The following is an 11,285-nucleotide window of genomic DNA, read 5'->3' as shown; positions in this document are numbered from 1 at the left end:
TATGATGGAGAGTGGAGTTGGGAAGGAAAAAGTGGGGGAAGAGAATTATTATTGTTTATTGTCTATAATTATGGAAGTTGTCAATAATAAAAACAATTTTAGGGCTGGAGAGATGGCTTAGCGGTTAAGCGCTTGCCTGTGAAGCCTAAGGACCCCGGTTCGAGGCTCGGTTCCCCAGGTCCCACGTTAGCCAGATGCACAAGTGGGCGCACGCGTCTGGAGTTCGTTTGCAGTGGCTGGAAGCCCTGGCGCACCCATTTTCTCTCTCCCCTCTATCTGTCTTTCTCTCAGTGTCTGTTGCTCTCAAATAAATAAATAAAAATTAAAAAAAAAAATTTAAAAAAAATGACTGGCCAAAAAACCCCAAAAAGAATAAAAAAGAGCTGGGCGTGGTGGTGCACACCTTTAATCCCAGCACTCTGGAGGCAGAGGTAGGAGGATCATCGTGTGTTCGAGGCCACCCTGAGACTACATAGTGAATTCCAGGTCAGCCTGGGCCAGAGTGAGACCCTACTTTGAAAAACCAAAAAAAATAAATAAAAAATGACTGGACATGGAGCATTTTAGGAAGCAGGAACCTAAGAAATTTACTTTGAGAACTCACGGTTGCGAATTCAGCTCAGTAGATGAATGCTTGCAAGTGCAAGACCCCAGCTTTGGCTTTCAGCGCTGGAAAAAAACAAGGGAATTACTACTTTGAGAAATCCTTAAATAGATGATTTGCAAAGTACTTTTTAATTCCAACATTCTGATTTTATAAAATAGGAGGCTGGCTAAGGAAATGGACATTTTCTTTTTTTTTTATTTTTTTATTTTTTATTTTTTTATTTATTTGAGAGCGACAGACACAGAGAGAAAGACAGATAGAGGGAGAGAGAGAGAATGGGCGCGCCAAGGCCTCCAGCCTCTGCAAATGAACTCCAGACGCGTGCGCCCCCTTGTGCATCTGGCTAACGTGGGTCCTGGGGAACCGAGCCTCGAACCGGGGTCCTTAGGCTTCACAGGCAAGCGCTTAACCGCTAGGCCATCTCTCCAGCCCAGAAATGGACATTTTCAAGTCATATGAGTGGCATGCTAAAGTGAAAAACATTTTAAAAGGTTTTTTTTTTTTTTTAACCAGAATTTCTGTTAGGTTCTTCTCTCTTTCTAACAGTGTCACCTTCTTTTCTATGAAGCAAACTGCAAACTTCAGAACCTCAGAGGCAAATTTGACTCAGCTGCCAACCTGGCTATTGCTAAATCCCAACACTTCATCCTTTATGGACTTATACTGGGATTGCTACTTTTACTGATGGAAACCCCAAAAGTCTAACTGGTAATGGATGTGAAAAGTCCCCCCCACCCCCCCCGGCCGCAATCACATGCTCTCTGCTTGTCCATTCATTCTCTTCCTGCAAAAGGGCCTGCATCACATAGCAGATCAGACCCTACATGCTCACAGATACAGACTCAAATTCTTATGTGTAGTCAATGCCTGGCTTATCTTTCCTTTCTTATTTCTATGAGCCAGGCTTCTGGCTCCTTAAAAATAATCTTTTTGTTGTTGTAGTTGTTTGAGGTAGGATCTTGCTCTAGTCCGGGCTGACCTGGAATTCATTAGGTAGTCTTAGGGTGGCTTCAAACTCACAGTGAGACTCAGGAGGGCTGGGATCAAAGAAGTGTACCCTCACACCTGGCTCCTTAAAAATAATCTTCTATCATGCCTTTTCATGCCTGTAGTTTCCTCTCCTTGGGATTTCTACCTCTTATTTCTCTTTTTTAAAATATATATGCATAGATATACTGACCACTTCTATACTTACAGACAACAAACCATGGTATCCTTCCCTCCCCTCCCTTCCTCTCCCCTCCCCTCCCCTTCCCCACTTTCCCCTTCATAACTCATATCTCCTTCCTCCCTCCATTAGTCTCTCTTTTAACTTGACATCATCATCTTTTCCCCCTATTATGAGGGTCTTATGTGGGTATTGCTAGGCACTGCAAAGTCTTGGATATCGAGGCCAAATTCTGTCTGGACAGTTGTATGTAAGGAGCAGTACCCTTCCTTTGGCTCTTACATTCTTTCCGCCACCTCTTCTGCAATGGACCCTGAGCCTCGGACGGTGTGAGATGTTTCAGGGCTGGACACTCCTCCATCCCTTCTTCTCAGCACTACGTTGCCTTTTGGGTCATCCCAGTGGTCATCACCATCTGAAAAGAGAAGCTTTTCTAACGAGAAGTGACTCTTACCTCTTTTTATTAAAACATTTGTCCCTAGTAAAACATTTGTATCATTCAAGACCCTACTGATGCCACCTCTCTGAAATCATCTCTTGAACCCTAATTTCAGCCTGAGCTCATCCTCATTGTGCTTGGCTACTGCCTCTCATCAAATATGCCTCCTTCTGGTATTGTAGTGACCTAGGAAGTCATTGTAATCATTCTTTTGATGATGGCTTCCCTGAGCGCAAGGGGCTGGGGGCGATGCCTGGGCTAAGCTCAACTACTCTGCAGACCCCTCACTCAAGTCTGGTTACCATTAAGCAAGAATGGCAACATGCACAGAAGCCAGTACTGCAGCGCTGGTTTTGGCAAAAAGCAAGAGCTTTATTGAAAGTAAGCTGACAAGAAAACGGGAAGCAAATTCAAATCTCTCTCCATGGTTAGCTCGTGAAGAGGGTTTTTTTTTTTTTTAATAAAATTAACAAGTTTTTAAAAATAATTTAATAGGATAAAAACTAATTGTAGGAAAATTCCACTTATGAACCACAGAATTATTTCAATTAACAACAGATTAGTATATCATCCATGCAAAACTCAAGAATACAAGAATTTAAATACATGTATCTAAACAGTAGTAAAACTTTAAAACACTGCCTATTGAGTTGAATCACATTTGGATTCAATTTTTATCACATCAAATGAATTTTTTTCATGGATAAAATATATCCAAACTCCTAGGTAAGTGTTGACAATTTAAATAAATTTTCAATTAACATTCAGTTGAGCGGTGCAAAAGTTTTGAAAGAGAAAAGAGAGCAAGTCTGAAACTCTAAGCTTATAATCATAAGTTGGAAATGAAATAAAATGGTGACTGGAAGATATATAGTGTTTTAGTCTGTACAGGAATGGTATGTCTGATCGAAAAAACAAGAAAAGAATATGGAGAGATGGTTCCTGAACCTGACAGGAAAGACACAATGCCTCAGTGCTCTTGGGAAATGCTTCCTGCCAGGCTCTGCATGCTCTTGCCGCACGTGCGCGCCAGGTTACGAAGTATGTAGATGCTCATGCTGCATCTAGTCACTGGGCAGGTATCTTCCTGCCCCGTCTCATCAAGCTGTGTGACAGACGTTGTAAGAACAATCCATGGGGAGGTGCTGGCTGTTGTTTGCTCTACTATAAGCAATGAAGTCCTTCGGATCTGACCTGTGACTCTCCTGACTTCCTTCCCCCTTCTGTAAATAATGAACGAGCTTGGTATATTGAAAATTGAGTAGACTCTGAATCTTGATGGTTCTTAGACGGTTCTTAGGTTCAAAGAAATTTCTGATCAGTTGATTGAACAATGTGATAGTTTGAATGTGGAGTGTCCCACCCCGTTGCTTCATGTGCTGTGAGTTCATGCCCTGGGAAAGTTCTCCTTTCCAGCAGTAGCTCAATGCAGTTTTGCTGCTTCCTGCCAGCTGCTCTGGTGAGATGCAATGCCCAGTGTCTGGTCTGCCAGTGTTTCCACGCCACAATGAGCCTGCCCTTGAATGGATAGCCAAAATTAACCCTTTCTTCCCATCATCTGCTTTGGTCAGCTGTTTTGTCCCAGAATGTGAAGGGAGCTGTAGCAGACAACAAATACATACAAACCATCTCCCATTATTCCAGATCTCTACCAGGGGGCAAGTATCAGTCACATGGGTCTGCACATTCACAACACTTTTAAAGTCAAATCAAGCACACAGATGCCAGGCTTGGTGTTGCATGCCGTTAATCCCAGCACTCAGGAGGCAGAGATTGGAGGATCCTTGTGAGTTCCAAGCCAGCATCATTCTTCTCAAGGGCTGCCGTGCATGGTTCTTAATGGTAAGATAAAACATTTTCATAGCCTGTAGACGTTCATACATGACTGGGCCATCACGATTTATCAATAGCTCTTCAAGCAAGTTCTTTTTTATCTTGCGTACTTTTCAAGACCAAAATTCTCCAGATGTCACCTTTATTTTCATTCGTTCATGTGGAGAAGAACTACTTGCCGCAGTCCAGGAAAATAAGCTACGCAAAAAAAAATAAAAAATAAATCAGAGAAGTCCAAGCTAGCGAAGGCTCTTGCAATCAGCGTGAACTTTGCATCCCTACGGTCAACGCCAGCGAACGCTAGCTCGCGCAGAAGGGACCGGCCGCGGGCCCGCTTCCGGGAACGCCCGCGCGCCGGCCCACCGTGAAGAGGGTTTTCAAGGACCTTTGGGAGTTGCCAGGTCCAATAGCAGTGTGGGTCTTGAGTGAAAGCAGTTGTATTTTTCAAGGTTGTCACTGTTGCTGTCCTATGTTGTCTGTTCCTGACCAGCATCTCTTGATCCCAGTCCATGCAGCTCCTGAAGGTAAGGTAAGGGCTCTGTTGGTCTGAAACGTGTAGTTCCATCCAGCTCAATGTCATCCTTGGATCACACCTTAAGGTGCTTTCCAGGACGTAGTCTGTAAAACATTTTACACAACAGTTGGAAATAAGGAAATTGGTTTTTTTTAAGTCCTCACAATAGTGATTTTATTAAATTAGTTGCTTTATAGAACATTGCAGATGTCATAATTGTTAACATAACAATTTACCAAACTGGTGCAGTTTGCTGAGCATGTTTTATAAAGGAAAGGAAATGCCAAAACCCTTTTAAAAGTTTTTTCCATTGCAGCCTAGAACAAAAGAGATTTGTTTCTCAAGACACTTGAATCAGGCAAATGAAAACAGGTAGCGTGTTCCCTCCCCCATCTGAAGCATCCATCAGGAGAAGCAGGCTGATAGATACAAACTAGATGGTCAGTGCACACAAGGAAGGGGACCTTCTTCAGCTTCAGAGTGTGAGGGTTTTGGTCCTTACATTGTTAAGTATCAAACTAGTACTTTTCAGCTGCATTATCTTCACTCTGATAGTAGCAGTCTTCTTCCCAATATATTTTTAATATTCTCAAGCTCAATTTTAAGATAAAGCAATTGTAATACTAGGTGCACACCACATGCCCTTGCTGCAAACTGCTTTTCTTGACAAGTTATGAAATAGTTCAAGGAGGTATGGTTAAGGCTGTATTACTGAATGGTGCTGGTAAATGCTACACAACCTTTTTTGTCATGTTGCAACCTTTTTCCCAATTTAGTGACTGCTGCTATGGAATCAGATAGCAACAATGACAACATTATTAGGTTTGTTGTGTTTTGAAACTATGATTTAGTAGCAATTGAGGTTCCCAATTTTAACCCCTTGACAGCAAGATCCAAGAGGAAATTGTTTTAAAATGATTAGCAGTACGACTGAGGAGATGCTCCGTTGGAAAAGCAGTTGTCAGGCAAGCATGAGGACCAGAATTTGATTGCCAGAATCCACATAAAGAGCCAGGTGTGGGGGTAGAGAGATGGCTTAGCAGTTAAGGCGTTTACCTGCGAAGCCTAAGATCCCATGTTTGACTCTCCAGATCCCACATAAGCCAGATGCACAAAGGTGAGGTAAGCGTAAGGTTGTACATGCCCACTAGGTGGTGCAAGCATCTGGAGTTTGATTGCAGTGGTTGAGGCCCTGGCACAACAATTCTGTGTCTGTCTTCGTCTCTCTCTCCCTCACTGTCTCTAAAAAAATTAAATTAAAAATGTTAAAGCCAGGTGTGCTGGCCTGTGCTTGTACTCCCAGCACTGAGGAAGCAGAGAGGGCAGATCTCTGGGGTTTGCTGGCCAGCTGGTCCAGCCTGCTCAGCAAGCTCCAGGCCAGTGAGAGGCTCTGGCTCTGAGAAGGGTGAGGGCTCCTGAGGAACAAGACCCACGGGTGTCCTCTGGCCTCCACATGTACGCACATACCCACAAACACCTCCCATGTGCATGCACTTGCAAGCGCATGCACACACACTCAGTGCCTAGCAATAAAAGAGATTAACTCCATTCTGCTCTGAGCACCTTAGGGGGAACAGAAAATATACATGGGCACTTCGTAGAGTCAGATAAGTAAAAAGTACAAAGGGCTGGTTACTGAGCAGGAATTTAAGTCAATTGTGTTTGCTAGCTGACAGATCAAAATTAGGATTCTGCCCTTTGCAGAGTCCTAGAGACAGAAGTCTGATTTCTCTCTCTCTCTCCCTCTCTCTCTCTCTCTCTCTCTCTCTCTCTCTCTCTCTCTCGTTTTTAGTTTTTATTTATTTGCAAGCAGAGACAGAGAAAGAGAGAGGAGGCAGACAGAGAGAGATAGAGAGAGACAGAGAGAGAGAGTGAGAGAGAGGGAGAGAATGGGCATGCCTGGGCCTCCAGCCATATCAAATGAACTCCAGGCACATGCACCTCTTTGCACCTGGCTTTATGTGGGTCCTGTGGAAATCAAACCTGGATCAATAGACTTTGCAGTCAAGCACCTTAACCAGTGAGCCATGTCTCCAGCCCAGTTTCATATTTTGAATCTTACATTCATGGGAATGGTTCTTAGTCCTGATTCTGAGATGGAAGATACACATTGACCATTGTAAGCGCTTTCAGTAATTGCCTAGCAGAAGTCTATAGCCTATGGAGTAAGGGTTTGGTTTCAGGATCTCATTCATTCATTAATCTATTCAAAACAGATATTTCTTATGAATCAGGCAGGCACTAACCTAAACCTGGCTAAGACACTCCCTCCTTGTCTGCCTCCATCCAGCTCCAGGCCCTTGAGGGGAAGCCCCAGTGAGAGCCCACCCTGCGTCTCTGGAGTTCTTGAGCCACGCTCATCACAGCCGCCTCTCCATTTAGAGCACTCCTTCTGCCCAGGTGCTAAGCGTCTCCTCCTTTGAGATCTTTCATCTTTCTTAAAACCCACCATTAAAAGACATCTGTCCTTTGATCAGCTCTCCAAAGCCTCACTATTAGGTTCCTCCCCATTAAGGCTCTGGAACAAACCTACGCTAAACACGCCGCAAATCCTGGTGCACTCACCTGAGGATTATTTACTGCAATGTCCGTGAAGTGTGCCAGAAACACACAGGGCCCCGTCGCTGCAGGCTGGAAAGATGCGGCAGGATGATAAATAAGCTTGGATGTTGCTTTCAATAGATGGTAATTTCTTGCTTCCATGGAGACTCCACAAACACAGCTGTCAGAAGTGCATTGTGTAAATCAGATGCTAATTAAATTAAATTCCCACTAGAATTAAGGCATCAAAGTATTTTGTCTTTTTTTCCCCTGCAAACCAGGCTTTTCAATCAAGACAACTGGAGCACAGGCAGTTCAGGTATCTGGAAGCAACAGCTGTGGTGAGGCAAAAGAATTGCTCTCGTGACTAAATCGCCACTGACAATGCAAGGAAAAGAGATGCATCTTTTAAAATGTTTATTTCATTTATTTGAGAGAGAGAGAAGGTGACAGACAGAGGGGGAGAGGGAGAGATGCAGATAGAGAGAAAGAATGGACGCACCAGGGCCTCCAGCCACTGCAAACTCCAGCTGCATGCGCCACCTTGTGCATCTGGCTTACGTAGACGCTGGGGAATCGGACCTGAGTCCTTAGGCTTCGTGGACACACACCTTAACTGCTAAGCCATCTCCCTAGCCTGAGATGCAACTTTTTACATCAGTAATATTAAAAATAATGCACAAATCTACTGGCACCAGAGCTGGCCCAGAGAAGACAAAGCATAGGTTCTGATGTCAGTTTGGTGAAATCATTTTACAAACCTAAGCTACAACTCCTTCCTTCCTTCCTTCTGCTTGATGTTGATTGAGTGGTGACTACTGCTTGGTGGTAAGCTGGTTCCTGGAAACCCAGAAGGTAAAAAGACACTCTCCATCCTCCAGTGCTCCTAGTCTCCTTGTAGAATCCGGAGGCCGGACTCTGGGTTCTGTTATTCCAAATCAAAACTTTGATTCCAACAGCATCTGCATGTCATCTGTTCTGCTCTTCAGGTGTCTACCCACCTCTCTGCTGAAGGATGCAGAGAGCACATTCGTGAAAATAATGCCTATGGTATGTAGAGAAGTACCCAGCCTGAAGCTGGAGTAACCGAGTCATTCCATGAAGTCTTATTCACGCATTCATTCATTTGTCCATTCCTGAAACATTACCCAATGCCTATTATGTTGCAGATTCTGTGCCAAGGGACCCATGAGGCAGTGTGTACTATTGAGGAGCTTGTGCTTGGTTGGAGAGGCAAATATAAAGAAATTTCACTGCAATAAAATGTACTTAGAGCATGATGGAATCATTAAAATAGGACCACAAAGGAGGGACGTTTCCTATATGAACAAGCAAATCCCAGTAAATAAAGCATTCTCTCTCCTCCATCCTTTCAACTCTCTGTGTACTTTGTGATACACACATGGCTCCGTCAAAATTCTAAAGCTTACAGTGCCAGAGGAAGGAAGCAGGGTGGGAGGTCGATGTTCTTTGTATGAGATGTAGCTCAGTGGAAGGTAGAACTATCTTTCATGAATGCAACCTGATCGCAATGGTTACCAATTCAAGAATATACTATATATAGAGAGAAATGGAAAAGCTAGTGTATTTGCCCAATGGAATACAACCTAGAGGTGACAAGGAGTGAGTTATTGATATAGGCAACAAAAAGAAGAAACCTCAGCCAGGCGTGGTGGTGCACACTTTTAATCCCACCACTTGGGAGGCAGAGGTAGGAGGATCACCACAAGTTCGAGGCCACCCTGAGACTACAGAGTGAATTCCTGATCAGCCTGAGCTAGAGTGAGACCCTACCTTTGGGGGGATAAAAAAAAAAGAATAAACCTCAAATACCTTATGTTGAGTGAAAAAAGTCTTAAATAAGAGTAGACACTACATGACTCTATTAACATGGAGTTCTAGAACAGGTAAAACTCATGGTGAGAAAAACCCAGAACAGGAGGTGCCCTTGGGAAGTAGGAGAAGGGATTGATTAGGATAGGGAACATGGAAATTTTTCTGGAGCAATGAAAACCTTTTATAGCTTGGTAGTTTCAGTTACATAGTTATGTGCATTGAGTTATGCAATGTACAACTCAAATTTGTACATTAGAATGTTTGTGTTTGCCAGGACTCAACCTCCAAAAACATTACACTCCATTTCATTGAGAGCTGCTGTACACTGGCTCCTGTGGTGAACATCTGGAAATCTGATCACAGGACTAGGAAGAAAAGAAGAAGAGAAAAGAAAAAGAACAACCTTTCATGGCTCATTGCAGAGGCAAAGATGGAAACCTGAGCCTGGAGAGCCATAAATTACAGGAACTGTATGGTGGAGTACAAAAGGACAAGGAAACAGACTTAAAGGAAGGTGAGCTACTTCCAAGAAACAGGGTAAGAGCTTCCAAAATCAGTGGATTCTTCTGCTGACTCACATATATTATGAGCCTTCAGAAGAGAGAGAGAGAGAGAGAGAGAGGAAGACAGGGAGAGAGAATGGGTGCACCAGGGCCTCCAGCCACTACAAACTAACTCCAGATACATGTGCCATCTTGCACATCTGGTTTTATGTGGTTACTAGGGAATCGAACGTGGGTCCTTTGGCTTTGTAGGCAAGCGCCTTAACCACTGAGCTATCTTTCCAGCCCTGCACGATTTTTTTGTTTCAGTTTTAATGTGTGTATATCTTAGGTCTCCACAGAAAATTTCTTTCTTTCTTAGAAGGTTTGCAGAGCATATATCTTTTTCATTGAATGAAGTGTGCAGTGGTTTCCATCCAGTGGCCGCATCAGGAGTGAGTTATGTGATCAAATCTTATTAAATGAAGGGACCTTGCTATATTTCTTTAGGAATACTGACAAACACATACACAAAACAAATGGAGGAGGCAAAGTGGACTGAAAGCTTTCTGATTAGGCAGAGTTTTTCTGAATAGTTGAAGGGTACACAGCACAGGCCAATTGTTGAAGCTCGGAGCAGGCTCTGCAGTCATACAGCTTTTGTCACTAATGACACCTATTCTTGTGGAATTTGTCACATTCAGTAGTTATGAATCATTTTCTTCCCTCTTCTCTCAAAAGACACCCTCACTGAATAACTTAAGCCCACATGCAAGCCATCTGAAACCGCAGTTTATAAATCTCAGGGGCAAGGAATATATAGTGGGGACTGATGATAGACTTGTGATATGAATTATTGAAGGCGACATACATCATGAGGGCCTGAGATGAGAATTCAACTGGTAGTTTAAAACTAAACTCTCAAGAAAGGTTTAAAGAAATGTAAATAATGATACAATTCCTGTGAGGGGTGTCTTCAAACACAATGCTGACTTGGTTGTATAAATCTTTTTCTGACACGGCAAGCAACAGAATCTTGCAGTGTGTGCAAAATAATTTAGCCCTTTAAAAGCATGTGTTTCGATTTTGAAGAAGGAATGGAAAGGCACTTTTGCAACTTCAAACAGAGTTTCAAGATCTTTTGTATTCTGGGAGCTCCAAGATGCTCAGCCTTGAGCCCATCCATGGGCCCAGGAGCCTGCCCTCGCCCAAGAGACCCACAGCCTAGGGTCCGAGAACTGACCTGCACCAGGTACCCGGGGGTCTTCTCCCCATCTTTTTTCTCCAGCTTATTCTGAAAATCATCAAAGCTACAAAGCAGTTGAACTCACAGCATGAAAATCTTCTACACACCCTTTGACTCCTTGGTTCATATTTTCTCAGATTTGCTTGTGTGTGTGTGTGTGTGGTGTGTGCACATGTGTTTATATGTATGTATGTGCATGTGCATGCACATGCCTTTGGAGATCAGAAGTCATTGTTAGGTGTGCCTCCCTCTTTTTTTTTTTTTTTTTTTGTTTTTCAAGGTAGGGTCTCGCGCTAAGCCAGGCTGACCTGGAATTCACTGTGTAGTCTCAGGTTGGCCTCAACCTCAAGGCAATCCTCCTACCTCTGCCTCCTGAGTGCTGGGATTAAAGGCGCTCACCGTCACGCCTGGCTCTCTACCTTATTTTTCTTTTTTCTTTTCTTTTCTTTTTTTTTTTTTTGGTTTTTCGAGGTAGGGTCTCACTCTGATCCAGGCTGACCTGGAATTAACTCTGTCATCTCAGGGTGGCCTTGAACTCATGGCAATCCTCCTAACTCTGCCTCCCGAGTGCTGGGATTAAAGGTGTGCGCCACCATGCCCGGCTCATCTCTACCTTATT

The sequence above is a fragment of the Jaculus jaculus genome, chromosome 1 (genome assembly GCF_020740685.1).
Source record: "Jaculus jaculus isolate mJacJac1 chromosome 1, mJacJac1.mat.Y.cur, whole genome shotgun sequence".
Taxonomy (NCBI): domain Eukaryota; kingdom Metazoa; phylum Chordata; class Mammalia; order Rodentia; family Dipodidae; genus Jaculus; species Jaculus jaculus.
Note: the sequence above shows the minus strand (reverse complement) of the source record.